General features: G+C 48.0%; 1 protein-coding gene across 4 annotated transcripts in view; it reads left to right on the top strand.

Moving 5' to 3' along the window:
• The first annotated feature begins 315 nt into the window (after window positions 1-315).
• LOC137622170 (condensin-2 complex subunit G2-like) overlaps window positions 316-18,323 on the top strand; it is a 413,141-nt gene continuing 395,133 nt past the window's right edge. For 3 of the 4 annotated variants that reach the window (XM_068352607.1, XM_068352608.1, XM_068352605.1), the window contains exon 1: window positions 316-419. The gene's annotated coding sequence lies outside the window, so the exon portion shown is untranslated. Of the gene's footprint in view, window positions 516-18,323 lie in introns of all 4 variants that reach the window. The other variant, XM_068352606.1, reaches the window with a different exon arrangement.

Raw genomic sequence — 18,323 nt, 5'->3', positions numbered from 1 at the left:
TTTGTTCATAAATAAATAAGTTTTTGATAATTGAATAGAAACTGGTTCATTTATCAACAGGTAGTCACTTATTTATAATAATTATGTTAATGTAAACAGCTTGAATTCGAGATTTCGAGGCTGACTTCAAGGCAGCAAATAGTTTACAGTGGTGATGAATCTATTGATAGTTCCTATCGTAAAGATATTTTATAAATAAATACACATAAGTACCGTTGTTTTTAACGCACTTATAAATCTATATATTCTGCTCAACTCCCAAGTATTGACATATAATGAGTGAAAATATTGAATAAAAAAACTGTCAACTTACTTCTGGTGAAATGTTCGCTAGAAAATGTTTGCTACAAGAATCAAGTAGGATTTCAAATAGTTTTGCAGCCGCGAATTTATTGTTGTTGTTGTTACTGTTTTGACAGGTAAAGTAGGCCTTCTGAAGACAATTTAATGTCATTTAGTTAATGTATAGATTTCGTAGAAGTGATTTATCTATCTACTGCTTATTGTCGGTCAAGGTATGTAATAAAATTCGTTAGTTGATTAATAGATAACGTTGGAAGGAGATACGACTTTAGGCCATTGTTTAAGTTTTAGATTTTGTATCTTTATCGGATGTTTACTTACTTACTTTGATGACACAGCTTTTCCGGTCCCACACAGCAGGGAAACCCTGCGAAATATTGTTGCAAAATAGTCTAGTGAGCAAATTGCACCCGTTTTATTTATGAATGACTACGTAAGGCTTCATAGGCTAAGCCCTATTTTGGCAACACTATCCGAGCTTAGGCGCTCAATTGCTAGCCTAGCCTAACTTAAGGTTGGAGGAATGAGGTATATTTGGTTATATTATCGTTACGAACGGTAAAAGTTTTTCTACCGAAAAACAGGTGTTAAATACAGAAAAACGGGGGTTTATGTATGATAGCTGCCACCTGCATGTATGATTACAGCTAATTTAGAATATGGCAATGTAGGGGGCGGGCGTTAGGTAAGTAGGTAAGGACACGGCTTGTAGGTTAGGTTGGGGGGGCGGCGAAGTTGAGGTTAGGGTATTATTTTACTGTATTAGTTGATGTCCATTTTTAATCCACAAGGGAGGAACTGGCTGCTGACATACAAAGGCTCTGAAAAACGTATATTTCCTTAAAAAATAACACTTGTTTTCACCAAATAAAGACATAATCATTCAAGAAATAATAATCAATGGGTTTAATACGCGCAGCTAAGCATGTACCTCTTACCAGTACATAGGCGCATGATGTTTTTCTTTTTCCCAGAGCATAGCGAGCGCATGGTGGAACGAAAGTTGTTAGATTTCTAAGAAATATCCCAGATCTTTGATGGTCTTTCAGGGTTTTATTTATTTGCTACAGAAATGAAGGTCAAATTTTGTGAAAGCCCAAGATTTACAACAGGAAAAACAATTTTTCAGTTCAAAATGTTGTTCCGTCTGTAACTATAATTTGTTCCAACACGGAGTACTTACCTCGAGCTACTTTCTTAGGAGTATCTGGGATCTCCTCCCAACCGACCAGAATTTTGTGTAGTTTACCCTACTCCCATTTTCTATGCGGGGTAACCTCTGGCGGAGTGATATGCACCACGAGGCGACCCCGGGTCAGAGAGCATGCTTGCTCAGGTCTCGATCTCCAGTAAGTTTTCTGGTCGCTTCGCGATAACATCCCGACGAGCTCTCCTTACCCAGTGCGACCCTTTGTGTCCCTGACCCGCTTTGTGACCCACGTGGTCCATTGTGCTCTTCCTTACCCTTTCCTATCCTTTCCTTCTGTGTTCCTGTGTCTCGCGGTGTCTTACTAGTGCGTGATGGAACATCCCCGTCGTTGCCCCCGGCCTGTGGCCGGTAAATCGTGTGGCGCCTTCCTCTTGAAGCCTGAAGTCGACCCGCACTCCTTGTGTTCTTCGTGTAGGGGCAGTGTTTGTTCCCCTACGGCCACGTGTCCGGAATGCGAGTCCTGGAACGAGGTGCAGTGGGTGCGATACGGCACCAAGAAGAAGGCGGCGTCCAGGAGTTTGCCTAGGAAGCCGAGCGTCTCCTCGCCTCTTGCTTTGCCCGGCGCGTCGTTGGATAGAGCTTCTCAGCCGCCTTCCCCTACCCAGAGTAGGGGACGAGGTAAGTCAGTTGCGGGGAAGAGGCCCATTGCTCTTCCCCAGGAGTCTGAAATACCTGATAGTGGGGTTGTATTGTCGGTCCAGGCAAGTGGGGGGCCTGAGGGAGGGACGGGAGTGTGTTCGGAGGCCTGGTGCCAGCAGGGCCCGTCTCTTCCGACGATCGTATGTGGGGAAAGGCTGCTGCAGCCTCTTCTCCCGCTTATGGGGTATGAAGTTGAATCCTAACAAAACTCAAAGTATGATTGTAAGTAGGTCAAGGACGGTGGTTCCTCAACATCCGGATCTCAGTATTGATAATGTTTCTTTAAATATGTATGACTCTTTCAAAATTTTAGGTGTGATTCTCGACAGTAAATTTACTTTTGAGAAACATATAAGGTCTGTGTCTTCTTCAGTTTCACAAAAAATAGGCTTATTGAGAAAGTCTTTCAAGATTTTCGGTGATCAATCTATTCTGAAGAAGTGTTTTAATTCTTTCATTCTACCTTGTTTTGAGTATTGTTCTCCTGTCTGGTCTTCAGCTGCTGATTCTCATCTTAATTTGTTGGACAGAAACTTACGGTCTATTAAATTTCTTATTCCTGATCTAGATATTAATCTCTGGCACCGTCGTTCAATTAGTTCATTATGTATGTTGCATAAGATTTTTCACAACTCTGACCATCCTTTACATTCAGATCTCCCTGGACAATTCTATCCTGTTCGTGATACTAGGCAGGCAGTTAATTCTAATAGCCAGGCCTTCTCCATCACGAGGCTCAATACTACGCAGTACTCTAGAAGTTTTATTCCAGCTGTGACCAAGTTGTGGAATGATCTTCCTAATCGGGTGGTTGAATCAGTAGAACTTCAAAAGTTCAAAGTTGGAGCAAATGCTTTTTTGTTGACCAGGCGGACATAGTTTTTTATAGTTTATTTATGACATATTTGTTTTTGATGTTGATAGTTTATTATATGACATGTCTGTTTTGACGTTGTTTCTTATTTTAGAATGATTTATTGTTAATTTGTTCTCTTCATTTATTTATTTCTTTATTTCCTTTCCTCACTGGGCTATTTTTCCCTGTTGGAGCCCCTGGGCTTATAGCATCTTGCTTTTCCAACTAGGGTTGTAGCTTGGATAGTAATAATAATAATAATAATAATAATATGTCTACAACCGAGGGATACGTCGAGAAGGAGGACTCGCCGCCGTCGGATCCCCTCGCGTGGGCGCCGCTGAGGACGCCCTTCAGGTTACCCATGAGGCTGGAAGAAGAGTTCGAGGCCTGGTTCTCCAGCAAGGAGTGGCCTCACTCCCCACCAGCGCCTTCAGCAACGCTCCCGTCCGTCTTCCTGGAGCCTTCGTCACCGGCCGATCGACACGTGGAACCACCAACAACGAGGCACGACTCAGAACCTTCAGTGCGGTCCTACAGGTCTTCGGGCTCCTCGGTTGAGTCATACTCCTACTCCTCGGAGGACGGATCCCCGAGGGACCATAGGAGACAGCGAGACAGGTCGTGTATCTGAAGGTCACGTTCCCGTTCCAGATCTCGCCACGCCAGGAGGTGCGCTAGATCCCCCAGGAGGAAGTACAAGAGAAGCTGCTCCCCGAGGGAGGAATGGGTGCGTGTCGCCATCCCACGTAGCCAACTTCTGGGAGCTTCAGCTGTCCCGACCACCTCTGGCTGGCTCCCAAGAGCTCGTTCTCCAGCTAAGTGCGTCCCCAGCGGCAGGTCCGAACGCCGGAGAGAGTCGTCACTTCAGGCCCCAGGGGACAGGCATAAGTCCGCGAAGGTTCCGACTCCATCCTCCCAGTGGAAAGAGTCGCCCCTTTGGTCTGGCAGCCGCGTCCCAGCCTGCAGGTCTTCAACGAGCCGACCGGAACGTGAGAGACATCTTACAGCCACGGGCAAGCCCGCAGCAGCCTGGACCTTCGTAGGGAGAGACAAGCCCAGGACGGAGCCCTCCGTCTCAGCGATGATGCCCGTCCTCCATCCAGAACCGCCGAGAGTAGACCGCGACAAGAAGATGCCTCCTCCCCAAGCGGCACCCTCCGTCGGAGGTGCCCCTTCTCAGGCAGAGGAACATCTAACGGAGGGTATAGTAGACGGCGTAGAAGGTTCGGCTGCAGAGGTCTCAGCCTACAGGAGAGTTATAGCCCTCATTAGACATCACGACAGACTGGATGAGCCTAAGCCCTCCACAGATAAAGACTGGCTTTCGTGCCTCGGCAGGCTGATTGATACCCCCGTGCAGCAGAGGCCCTCACTAGCTCTTCCTTTGGCTAGAGACGTTCGGCTGGGCATGGCTCATATAGACAGGATAGTGGCCAGCCACGCAGAAGCCCCCAAGAGTCAGACCACCTCGAAGCTTCTCCAGGGTCTCAAGACCCAGAAACGATTCTACCTCCTTGAAGGGCGCCGCGCGGGTCCCTGTACGGTAGAGCCAGCAGTCGCCATCCTAGGCCAGGGGGCCGCAGAAGAAAGGGCTACCACTGCCCCGTGCGCCAACAGTCTCCACGTAGTACTCTCACGCACGCGCCAATGCACCCTCCCTTGCGCAACCAGTCACACGCTTCGGCGCATTCTAGGGAGAATGCACAAAACTACACTGCCTTATTGCGCGCCATTGCTCTTCGTCACTTTCCTGTGCCCTCCTGCGCAGTTACGGTCCCGGATCCAATGCGCCAGCTCTTGCCAAAGAGTCAAGGCTCGCAGATCCAATGCACCAGCTCTTGCCTAAGAACCAGCGCTTGCCTGCTCTCCAGGCAGGTATTAAGCACCAGCATCATCCTGTGTGCCATCGCTCCAGTACTCTCCTACTCTCTCGCGCAATTGTCAGTAAAAAGGAATAAAACTTTTTGGACAGGTCATCATTGCCCCATTCCTCCCTGCAAAAACTTAAACATTGCCACCGGGAAAAGAGGAATCAGGCTTCACAGAAGGATTCAAGATCCCGAAGATTCCATCCTACAAGGGGAATCGAAACGGGAATCCTTGGTCCCTGTCTCTTCGGAAGTTTCTTTTTCCTTGACAGACCACCGTCAGCAAACAGGAAAGCATCAACAGACTGATCTCTAGATCACTGTTTGCTGATGGCTAGTTCACAGTTTACTGATCGCTAGGTTGCCGATCACCAGATCGCCAATTGCTAGCTCAATGCTGATCTTTGACCTCTAGTCCCTCCAATGACTAACGATCTCCAATTGGTAGCGTTTCCAATCACCGATTGCTAGTCAGTAACCAGTCATCAGCTTGCTGATCACTAGATCACCGATGGGCAGCTCATCTTTCTTCGATCATTGAACTCAGCTCTCTGATCTCTGACCAGCCCATCTTCAGCTTGCTCATCTCTGACCAACCAGGGGGGACCATAATCAGCTTGCTGGTCTCGACTCACCATCGGCTCACAGACCACCGATTTATCGGTCATCGGCAATTTGCCAGCAGTTCATGACTCGAACTTACTAGTCAACCGCTTCCTGTAGTTAGATCAGAAGGTATACAACATACTTCTCGCTACTGGCCGTTCGCCATCACACTAAAGTGATCGGCAAACGTTCGACAACCCTCATCAACGGCTTGCTGACAGGGAACTACTTGCGAGCACTCTCCAACTGCACAGTAACCACGATACCCAACGGTTAACCATTGATTAACATTCGCCAGATTGATTCTATTCTAAGGAATAGCATCAATCCCATCAGGGTGCATGGTAAGGCTAAGCGTTGCCTTCCTTCTGTTAGTTAAAGAAATTCTCTCTCAGAGAAGAATTCTTACACTGGGTATCGCGCCTGATCCTTTACAACACGAGTCAAGACTCCAGTGTCGACAATCTTCCATGCAAAAGGATCAGCAAGGAGCTGTCCCTTTGGGTCGATGTCCACACCATGTTGGAGTTCGAACAAGGGCTAAGACCTCAGGTCTTCATTTGCACTCTGGACCTAAAGGACACTTACTCCCAGGTCCAAACCATCCATCTAGGAAGGTTGGAAGATTGTCTAGACAAACAAGAAACACCAGTTCAAGGCACTGTGCTTCGGTCTTTCCACTACACCCATCCTGGTCTCACTGGATCGGTTTCTGTCTCCTCTCTCTCGGGACGACTGACTGACCTTAGCAGACTCAGTGGCAACCTTGCATTAACACTGGAACTTCTGAAGTCTTTTTACCAAGATCCAGTGATCAGGGTAAACCTACGGAAGTCTTCCCTACTTCCCTCCCAGGAGACTGGTGTATCTGGGAATGGTTCTAGACACCAATCTCCACAAAACCTTCTTGAAACGAGAACGACTTCCATTCCAAGAGACTTGAGTCGGAAAAAAGAAGAAAGGAGGGACCATAGTGCTGCACCACACGATTTCAGCCCTCTGGGCAGAGCCCAAAGGTACCTTCACTTAAATCTCTTAAGAAATGAAGGCCAACTTTCCAGTCCTTTAGCAGCCTCATCTGTTCCTAACAGACCACTCAGTGATGTGATGGATGACACACCACACACCACATAGAGACTCACATCGACAAGCAAGAAGGAACGTGCTTGTAGCCTCTTCCCATCTAATAGTATAAACACTAAGATGGGCCAAAGTCCGTTCGGTACCACTATCAGCCCGCTTCATTTCTGACTGGAAGAACGTGCTTGCCGACAATCTGTGCAAAGCATCTCAGATAAGTTATACCGAATGGACTTTGGATCGCCATGTAGCCAACAAAGTCCCGACTTTACGAGGTCCTCCAACTAGGGTGTCTGTTCGCAACGCTCCTGAATCTCAGGCTACCATTTCTCACCAGCCCTAGACCCCAAGGCTCTCTGGCAACAACGGTGGGTACAACAATGACATTTACGTCTCGTCCCTGTTTTATCTGGAGAAGGGCACTCAACAAGGCTAGAACATCGGTCAACCTCTCAAGAACTCTCCTAGCTCCGCTATGGCATTATGCAGAATGGTCTCCAAACCTTTTACAGCTCCTGATAGAGTCTCCAAGAGAACCCTCTCCACATAACAGACAACCCACTTCGACACCTACCGCAAGCTATAGCTTTGCTATGATTGTACGCCTGAAGACTACTTAATACCTCTTTGCGAAAAGGTTGTCTAGATATCTGAGGAATTCCTCAGCATCAGTCTACCAGGCAGTATCGCGTCTTGTGTGGTTGGTGTCATGTGAAAGTGTCTCTCCACTCGATATCTCGATTCCAGCAATAGCGGAATCCTTGAGTATATACAAGAGGAAAAGACCCCCCATTCAGTTTCGACAGGTAAAGATGATCACTCAACCTTGATCCTTCACCTTCAAACTGAAAGATAGGGACACCCTCTCATCGATAGACTTTTCCTAACTCATACGAACTTACAACTTGCCTTTCCCTAGTCAGAATTGAGACCTTCCTCTCAGAACATGGTGCAAATCTCCAATCCCTAAAGGGACACCTCCTTATGTTCCACTTCACCAGGCAACAAATTTTCTCCTGATTTAAGAACACAATGTTCCTACTGTACACACTTGGACAGCAACCATATGAGTCAAGGAACTTCATGGTCTCTCTTTCAACATCGCCCATTATTGAGAAGGGCGAAAGACAATGTTCAGTTTCGTCCCTGAGTATGTCGCCAGACACAGTCTCCATAGGTGACGGATCGTGCACAAGTCTCAACTAGGTAATGGACGATCCAGATCATCAAACTACTGTACCCAGGGTAAGATATGAGACTTTACCTAAAGAAAACGGCAACAGCCTGCCTGGGTCCCCCCTCTTGTCAGCACTGGGAGAGACTAGAGGAGGATCACCGAAACATCATCTCGACATGACGACTCACAGTGTCAGGGGCATAACTATGCCCCTGGTCCTTCTTAGCAGATTACTTTGTGAAGCAGGTTTTACAGGAAAGGATGTGAATGCTCCAGGTGACTTTCACAACCTTTCTCCTGCAAGACGTGCCCCACAGGAACTCGATACGATCTCTATCGGTCTGGTGGTGGCTGCACAACAGCTGGTTGTATACCTCAAGCTCCTTATTGGACAAGTAGCAGGAGGTTGAGGGCACTGTTACCCAGTTTTAGTCTGCGTGAATGAAAAGATTTGACTGGCTCTTATTCTTTTCTTCATCCTACCCTCTCGTGGGAACAGCAGCATCCTGGGTTCTCTGCATAAGCTGACCTCAAACCACTGCAGGTAAACCATGCTCCCTTGTGTACCTAGTATTAAGCTAATACTGTTGCGTCCCCATACCCTGGCGAGGTGGTATAAGGAAGTCTTGGTTACGTCAGGTTTTTCAATATTAAACTTACCCGATAATCATGTAGCTGTCAACTCCGTTGCCCGACAGAATTCTATGGAGGGATACGCCAGCTATCACAATACTAGAAGGGGGTGTACTTACCAGCGCCACCTGTGGCCAGGTACTCAAGTACTTCTTGTTGACACCTCCTCAATTATTCCTCTGTCGTGCTTCCGGCAAGACGTTCTGGGATATGCTTATGATCTTCGAGTTTGTTCACGGCTAATTGGTGAAGTATTCTCTCAGATTTCGGCTGTCGCTTTACTGGAAACCTTCTTATATTAGCTAGATAGCTTTTATATAGTCCTGATATACGGTTAACGATCTTTTGCTTGATTTTGGAAACCCCTTTGGCTAACTCTTTGGATTCAAGATGTCTGACATTTCGCAAGCCCCCTCCCATAGACGATGTAGGTCTTGCAATAGGCGTATTCCGAAGGCCTCGGTAGATCCTCACACCGCTTGTTCTGACTGTAGGGACAGACCCTGTCAGTTAGAAAATCGATGTGAGGAATGCGCCGGACTTTCGGAACTGGAATTTGTCCGTCTTTTAAAATATTCAACTAAGTTAGAGAGAGGTAGAGTTAGGAGGAGTTCTTCTCACTCTTCACTGTTTTCCTCACCTCATGATCCCCTACCTTTTCCTACCCCTGTAGTGGCTACCCCCGAACCTACTGTTTGCCCTCCGCCTGATATGTCTGTTGTTTTGCGTGCTATTCAGGCCTTAGGCGATAAAGTAGAGTCAGTGGTAAGTGACCATAAATCTCTGATGGCCGAAGTTAAGGAACTTAAGGTCAAGAGTGCAGTGGGTGGAATTAGTGCCAGTGCTGTGACGAGTGCTAGTGTCAGTGCAGTGCCAAGTGCTAGTGTCAGTGCCAGTGTGGTGCGTGAGGATACTTCTGTGCGAGCCAGTCGTCCTCCCAGTCCGGGACCTCTTGCAAGCTCCCAAGCCCAGGGGAGAAGCAATGTCGAAGGGCATAAGGGTTCGGCAGGCCTTGTTAGGCGCACAGAAGTATCCTCGGTGGTTGCGGGCGTGTCTTCCAAAGACCGTCACTCCCACCTGCAGACGATTGAGCCCGTCTTTTTCTCGTCCGCTGATCATCTGTCAGGGAAGAAACGTTGGTCTCAGGTCTCGAGACCACTTAAACGCAGAGTCCAGTCCGCGAGTGCTCAGCCAGGTTGCAGTCATTGGCTCAGCTCTGACTCGCCGCAGTCATCTGTCGACTGCACTCCGCCCAAGAGGAGTAAGGTTCTGCCACAACAGAGCTCGACTGTTAAGGCTTTACCTCAGCCTACTGTAGTTTCTGCCGACCCTAAGTGGACTCTACTACAGTCCATGCAAGCACAGCTTTCGGACTTGATGCGTGAGTGTCGGGCTGAGAGTGTTGCGCCTCTGCCTCCGCCTACACTCCCTCCGCCTGCGTTCGCTCCGCCTACGCTCGCTCCGCCTGCGCTTGCTCCGCCTGATCGCAGTACCACCTGCCAGGCGTACGATGTTGAGCCACAGTCTGAGTTTGCTGTTCCCAGTGGTGTTCTGCCTCCGCCTTCTTTAAGGCAACCTTTGCTATGGGATCAGGAGGATTATACCTCTCTTCCTCCGCCTCCCCTTGCTGCTCCACCAGTGGTGCAACTCTCGGCTGAGGTACAACAACCTCTCCCGTGCATGAGTCAGTCTCCTCAGCTCTCGCTGCAGCGAGCTCAACCATCCACAAGGCAAGCTCCACTACACCTTGGCCTTGCGCCTCAGGAGCCTCAGCTTGCGAGACATTTACCTTGTTCTGCGCAGCCTCAACCTCATCACGCTCCGCTCACACCACAGGAACAGGAACTTGCTACTCCGCTTCCACCAACCGCTCAGCAAGCGCAACCCTTGGGTTCAACCTCTCATGCTAGGAGTCAGCCTCCTCCACCCATGCGCCTTCCTTCTGCTTTGTCTGTTATTCAGCCTTTGCAGTCTGAGCCTCAGGTTCTCCCTCAACAGTTACTTGAAGAGGAAACCACTAATATTGTTCCTACTCGTTCTGACTCTGCTGTTCAGCATTCTTGTCCAATATCTTCGCTACACTCTGGTGATGAGGCGTCTGATGATGAGGAGGCACACCTGGATCCCTCGTCAGACGTGGATGAATCCAAGCCTTCTCCACAGTCTATTGACTTTCGTAAGGTCTTGGCTCTGCTTAGGGAGGTTTACCCAGACCACTTTGTCTCTGCTATTCCCCGCTCTCCGCCATCTGAGTTTTCGCTGGGCGTACAACAAGCTAAGTCCTCCTATACTAAGCTAGTCCTAGCAAGGTCCTCTAAGAGAGCATTAAGGATCTTAGGGGAGTGGCTGCAGACTAAGCAACACCTTGGCAAAACTTCTTTCATGTTCCCGCCGTCTAAGCTCACTTCGAAAGCGAGCGTTTGGTATGCCACAGGAGAAGCACCAGGCTTGGGAGTACCTGCCTCTGCCCAGGCTGACTTCTCAAGTCTGGTAGACTCGCCTCGGAGAACTGCAATGAGGCGTTCTAAGGTTTGCTGGACCTTCTCAGACCTGGATCACTTACTGAAAGGACTGTTTAGAGCATTTGAGATGTTCAACTTTCTTGACTGGTGCCTGGGGGCCCTCAGCAAGAAGACCTCTCCTGCGGACAAGGATTCTGCCATGCTATTAATGTCCTGCATGGATAAGGCCATTAGGGATGGATCTGGTGAGCTTGCGTCGATGTTTGTATCAGGGGTTTTGAAGAAAAGGGAACAGCTGTGTACCTTCCTTTCCTCCAGCATTACACCTTGCCAAAGGTCACAACTCCTTTTTGCTCCGCTCTCGAAGTTCCTCTTCCCCGAAGAGCTGGTTAAGGACTTGTCTGCTGCCCTGATACAAAAGGACACACACGATCTTGTAGCCTCATCGGCTCGTAAGTCTAAGGTTGCTACCTCAGTCCCCAAGACTTATCGCTCCCCAGTGGTTGATACCCCTGCTACGAGGTTCATACCGCCCTTTCGTGGTAGAGCCCCCAGCCGAGGAAGCTCCCGTCCAGACTCTTACAGGAGCAAGTCCAGGAAAGGCTCCAGGACATCTAAAGGAAAAAACTGACTCTCCGCATCTCCAGACAGCAGTAGGAGCCAGACTCAAGATCTTCTGGCGAGCCTGGGAGAAGAGAGGTGCAGACGCCCAGTCTGTCAGTTGGCTGAGGAACGGTTACAGGATTCCATTCTGCCTCAAACCACCTCTGACCACATCGCCCATCAACCTCTCTCCCAACTACAAAGAAGAGGACAAGAGGCTAGCATTGCACCAGGAGGTGTCGCTACTTGTGCAGAAGAAGGCAGTGGTTATAGTCCGGGACCATCAATCCCCTGGCTTCTACAACCGTCTCTTTCTTGTGGCCAAGAAGACAGGGGGTTGGAGACCGGTGCTGGACGTCAGCGCGCTCAACGCGTATGTCACCAAGCAGACGTTCACGATGGAGACGACGAAGTCGGTCTTAGCAGCGGTCAGGCAGGAGGACTGGATGGTCTCGTTGGACTTGAAAGATGCCTACTTTCACGTTCCTATTCATCCAGACTCCCAACCTTTCCTGAGATTCGTTTTCGGAAAGGTTGTCTACCAGTTCCAAGCCCTGTGTTTTGGCCTAAGCACAGCTCCTATGGTCTTTACTCATCTGATGAGGAATATAGCAAAATTCCTACACTTATCGGACATCAGAGCCTCCCTCTACTTAGACGACTGGCTGTTGAGAGCCTCCACGAGTCGTCGCTGTCTGGAGAATCTCAATTGGACTTTAGACTTAATCAGAGAACTGGGTCTATTAGTCAACATAGAAAAGTCTCAACTCATTCCCTCCCAATCCATTGTGTACCTGGGAATGGAGATTCGGAGTCAGGATTTTCAGGCTTTTCCATCGGCCCCCAGGATAAGCCAAGCCCTAGAGTGCATCATGAGCATGCTGAAGAGGAGCAGTTGCTCGGTGAGACAGTGGATGAGTCTCACAGGGACCCTTTCTTCTCTGGCCCTGTTCGTCGAGCTAGGGAGACTCCACCTCCGCCCTCTTCAATTCCATCTTGCAGCTCATTGGGACAAGGGTTCGACTCTCGAAGCAGTCTCTATCCCAATCACCCAAGAGATGAAGACCACTCTCCCGTGGTGGAAGCACAACCTCCTTCTCAGGGAGGGTCTATCGTTGGCTATTCAGACCCCCAATCTTCATCTCTTCTCAGATGCATCGGACTCGGGCTGGGGTGCGACCTTGAACGGACGGGAATGCTCGGGAACGTGGAACGAAGAACAGGGATTACTCCACATCAACTGCAAGGAGCTACTAGCAGTTCATTTAGCCCTGTTGAACTTCAAGTCCCTCCTGCTAGGCAAAGTGGTGGAGGTGAACTCAGACAATACCACAGCCTTGGCTTACATCTCCAAGCAAGGAGGGACCCATTCGAGGAGCCTAAACGAGATCGCAAGGGACCTCCTCATTTGGTCAAGAGGTCTAAACCTCACTCTGGTCACGAGGTTCATTCAGGGCGATATGAACGTCTCAGCAGATCGCCTAAGCAGAAGGAATCAGGTCATTCCCACGGAATGGACCCTCCACAAGAGTGTGTGCAACAGACTTTGGACCTTGTGGGGTCAACCTACCATAGATCTGTTTGCCACCTCCATAACCAAGAGACTTCCGCTGTACTGTTCCCCTGTTCCAGACCCTGCAGCAGTTCATGTGGATGCTTTTCTACTAAACTGGTCCCATCTCGACCTGTACGCATTCCCACCGTTCAAGATAATAAACAAAGTTCTGCAGAAATTCATCTCGCACGAAGGGACACGGCTGACGCTGGTTGCTCCCCTTTGGCCTGCAAGAGAATGGTTCACAGAGGTACTTCAATGGCTAGTCGACATCCCCAGGACTCTACCTCTAAGAGTGGACCTTCTACGTCAACCTCACGTAGACAGGTTGCACCCAAACCTCCACGCTCTTCGGCTGACTGCCTTCAGACTGTCGAAAGATTCGCTAGAGCTAGAGGCTTTTCGAAGGAGGCAGCCAGTGCGATTGCCAGAGCGAGAAGGGTTTCCACTCGTAGAGTCTACCAGTCTAACTGGGAGGTCTTCCGAAGCTGGTGTAGAGCCAATTCAATATCCTCTACCAATACCTCTGTGACCCAAATAGCTGACTTCCTTCTACATCTTAGGAATGAGAGATCCCTTTCAGCCCCTACGATTAAAGGGTATAGGAGTATGTTGGCTTCAGTTCTCCGCCACAGAGGTTTGGACCTTTCTTCCAACAAGGACCTTCAAGACATTCTTAAGTCTTTTGAGACGTCTAAAGAGCGTCGTCTATCCACTCCAGGCTGGAACCTAGACGTAGTCTTAAGGTTCCTTATGTCACCTAGGTTCGAACCTCTCCAGTCAGCTTCCTTCAAGGACCTTACCCTCAAGACTCTTTTTCTCGTCTGCCTTGCAACAGCTAAGAGAGTCAGTGAGGTTCATGCCTTCAGCAAGAACATTGGTTTCACGACCGAATCTGCAACATGTTCTTTTCAGCTCGGATTCCTAGCAAAGAACGAACTTCCTTCACGTCCTTGGCCTAGATCGTTTGAAATACCTAGCCTCTCCAACATGGTAGGTAATGAACTAGAGAGAGTTCTTTGCCCTGTCAGAGCTCTCAAATTTTATCTTAAGAGGTCTAAACCTCTTCGAGGACAGTCAGAAGCCTTATGGTGTGCCATCAAGAAACCTTCGAGGCCCATGTCCAAGAATGGGGTTTCATATTATATAAGGCTTCTGATTAGAGAAGCCCACTCTCACTTAAAGGAGGAAGACCTTGCATTGCTGAAGGTAAGGACCCACGAAGTAAGAGCCGTAGCTACTTCGATGGCCTTTAATAAAAACCGTTCTCTGCAGAGCATAATGGATGCAACCTATTGGAGGAGCAAGTCAGTGTTTGCATCATTTTTATCTTAAAGATGTCCAGTCTCTTTACGAGAACTGCTACACCCTGGGACCATTCGTAGCAGCGAGTGCAGTAGTAGGTGAGGGCTCAGCCACTACATTCCCTTAATCCCATAACCTTTTTTAACCTTTCTCTTGAATGCTTTTATTGTTGTTTTTATGGTTGTTACGGTAGGCTAAGAAGCCTTCCGCATCCTTTTGATTTGGCGGGTGGTCTATTCATTCTTGAGAAGCGCCTGGGTTAGAGGTTTTGTAGAGGTCCTTTAGTAGGGGTTGCAACCCCATATACTTTGGCACCTTTGGGTTGATTCAGCCTCCAAGAGGAACGCTGCGCTCAGTAAGGAAGACGAACTTAAAAAAGAGGCAGAGTAACGGTTCAATTCGACTTCCTTACCAGGTACTTATTATTTCATTGTTATTTGAGATAACTGTTATATGAAATATGGGATACTTAGCTATCCTTTAATCTTGTACACTGGTTTTCACCCACCCCCCTGGGTGTGAATCAGCTACATGATTATCGGGTAAGTTTAATATTGAAAAATGTTATTTTTATTAGTAAAATAAATTTTTGAATATACTTACCCGATAATCATGATTTAATCGACCCTCCCTTCCTCCCCATAGAGAACCAGTGGACCGAGGAATAATTGAGGAGGTGTCAACAAGAAGTACTTGAGTACCTGGCCACAGGTGGCGCTGGTAAGTACACCCCCTTCTAGTATTGTGATAGCTGGCGTATCCCTCCATAGAATTCTGTCGGGCAACGGAGTTGACAGCTACATGATTATCGGGTAAGTATATTCAAAAATTTATTTTACTAATAAAAATAACATTTTTCCTACATAGACTCGGAATAACTTTACCTAGACAGTCACACTTCTGCACATCTCAACACACAGCTTGCGTAGGCCGCGGACCTTGCGTAGCAAGGTTTAGCGAGAACAGGGACTCCTTATTTTTGAGTACTAACATACTTGGATAAGGAGTCCCCGGGCAAAGCCAAAAGCCAGATTGGCAGGGACGTCCACCCTTCCTAATGGGTGAGTCACCCCTAATAAATAGCGTAGTTTGTATTCCAGTTACGGAACAAATGACAAATTCGTAGATAATTTGTATTTTTCCTAACTATACAAACCTTAGCTATTTATACAAACTTGCCCACCATCCCTATCCCCCTTGAAGTCCTACCTCCAAGCAAAGTGACTAAATCACAGGTGTGTGAACGGGAGTGGTAGCAAGCTACCCCCCCTACCCCTGCTAACTAGCGGTTTGGGTAGTTAACCCTCGCTAAATTTTAATGGCTTGTCATTTCAGCACCGCCGAAAGTATAACCCCTAATAAATAGCTAAGGTTTGTATAGTTAGGAAAAATACAAATTATCTACGAATTTGGCATTTCACTTTATTGTTTACATTTTCTGAGTCGGATGTTTCTGCTCTCGTTTGTGCATAGCTTCTTGCATGATTACGAGTTTATACTTCCTGGGCACAAGCCCTACTTCTGGTTGCACAGTTACGAGTTTATACTTACTGTGCACGAGCCCTCCTAGTGGTTGGGCGGTTACAAGTTTATACTTCCTGCACACCTATGTCCTTCCCCTACCATATGACAAAGTTTACCATATTTGGGCATGTATGTATGCTGGAGTGTGACGTAGGCAGTTCTGTGACATACACCCCGTTTTCTTAGCACAAGTTTTCATTTCCTTTGTAGCTGTGTTACGTGTTGGGTGTGCAGTATGGACTCTGTAACAAAGTGTAATGTCTGCTCTTTTGGTTATTTCGATGCTTTAACCAAGTTTCCTGGTGTATTGATTAATTTTTTGAAAGCTCATTTTGTTATTCTTCTAAGGTTAAAGGATCCAAAGGGCAATTCTGACTTGGCTGTTTGGGAAGACTAGCATATTTTTTAGTGCAGAGATTCTGTAAAGATTGCTAAGTCTAAAAAAAGACGTCGGTGTCAATCATAAGGTAAGGAATTATTTGTGATTTACTTTTAGTTTGTTACCTTGGAGCGGCAGTCCAGAGCTTGCACCCCCCGTATAGGCCTGTAGCTTGAGAAGGGGGTTACAGGGTCTGGTCCCCTGGCTAGGTCTGTGACCTAGAAAGTGGAATACAAATTACACTATTTAATAGGGGTATTACTTTTGGTATAGCTGAAATGACGAGCCCTTAAAATTTAGCGAGGGTTAACTACCCATACCGCTAGTTAGCGGGGGTAGGGGAGGGTAGCTTGCTACCCCCCCCCCCTCACTTCGCTTTCGGCTCGGATGGTGAACGGACGTTGCCGCTCTTCATCCTCGCCATATATTGGCAGCCATTAATGACTCTTTGCTTTTTCTTTTTTCTAGTGTGTGTTTGTGAAGTTCCCTGGACTCTCCGGCTGCCCTTGTGGAACATTTATGTCTGCAGTGGAGACAGATCCTCACACCCTTTGTCCTTATATGCAGAGGTCAACGGTGTGTAAATAAGTGTACAGTAATGAGTGTAGGGAGTGGTCTTCCTTCCAGTGGGAGAGGTTTGGGCGACGGCGGAAGAAGAAGTCCAAGCAGGATATTTCTTCGAACCTTCGAAGGGAGGAAAACCCAAGGCCTCTTCCTCCGTCTCCCGACCCTCCTCCGAAGCTCCTACTCGTTCGGTTATTCTTCCCCCTCGAAGGGGAGGAACTTTTAATTCTCTATTTATTTTTCCTCAGCGCTTCATGGCGACATCGGTTGTGAAGTCGGTGACTGTGTCCGTGGCTAACATTTTAGCTGTCGATGAGGTCTACTCCCATTTACCCTTCCTTTGACTTCAGCTGACAACGAGTCTTCTCGCCCGTTGCCGATCTCGTCGTCTCCCAACATTCCGCGATTTTCTCTCTCTCCCTACAGGCAATGTTTCAGCACGTATGCAGCTTCCGCTTGTTGAGGATTGCAGGATCAAGGACGATCATCAACCAACGGCTTGTTAGACAATTGCTGAATCGACGGATCTTCCTTCTCCTTAATGATTGCAGGGACGAGACTTATCACCTCGTCCTCCTGGCCAGTCAGGTTGTCGTTCGCGACAACCAGATGTTGGACACCCATTGGGCATCTTTTGTGACAATCATTGATTGCCACAAAGATTGTTCTGATCGCGAGATTGCTGCGATCATGAGATCGTAGGTGATCGTGATCTCAACGTTCTTCTTCTTGAAAAGGAACACCTGTTCGGGTTCATCTTTGGGATTACTCTGACAGGATTCCCATAGGGAAGCCCTTCAGGGACAAGTCAGAATTAAGCCTAGGCTTTTTTCGCTAGCAGCACCTTATGTTAGCCTTCCTTTGAGATAGAACTTGTGGGAAGGAAACCGAGTGCTGCTCGGAGGTTCGCCTTCAACTGTAAGACTTCCCCTTCCGAGGAGAGTCTTTACACAAGTTTTGCGCATGCTTGCGCTCATGCTCAAGATCGTGAGTTATACACTCACGATTGCGAGCTCATGATGCTCGTGGTTTCGATCACAAGCATTTCATGGTCACGATCACAAGCTCAAGTAGCGCTCACGCTTATGATCGTGAGTTACTCACTCATGATTGTGAGCGATATAGTGATCTTGATTGCGATATTACTCCTCCCTCAACCTTTGAGAACGCATGATCGCGCTCATACTGACGAACGAGTCGCTCATGGTTGTGCTCACGCTGACAAGCGTGACGCTTGCGATCACTCATGATAGCGAGCGTGATGCTTGCGATTGCTCGCGCTGACAAGCGTGATGCTCATGATCACGTTCACGAGTGTAACGTTCTTGATCGTGCTCACGCTGATGAGCGAGACACTCGCGATCACTCACATTGACGAGCGGGAGGCTCTTGATAACGCTTACGCTCTCTCGAGAGACGCTTACGATCGTGAGATACACTCTCGGTCTACATCTCTTGAGAATGTTAAAGTGATTGCGAGCGAGATGCTCGTAGTCACATTCACATTCATGAGCCCGATTGTGAAGCCAGTCTTTTCAACTCTTGTATAGGCTCTC

The sequence above is a fragment of the Palaemon carinicauda genome, chromosome 29 (genome assembly GCF_036898095.1).
Source record: "Palaemon carinicauda isolate YSFRI2023 chromosome 29, ASM3689809v2, whole genome shotgun sequence".
NCBI lineage: Eukaryota > Metazoa > Arthropoda > Malacostraca > Decapoda > Palaemonidae > Palaemon > Palaemon carinicauda.
The sequence above is the reverse complement of the archived record's forward strand: the minus strand, read 5'-3'. Positions and strand labels throughout refer to the sequence as shown.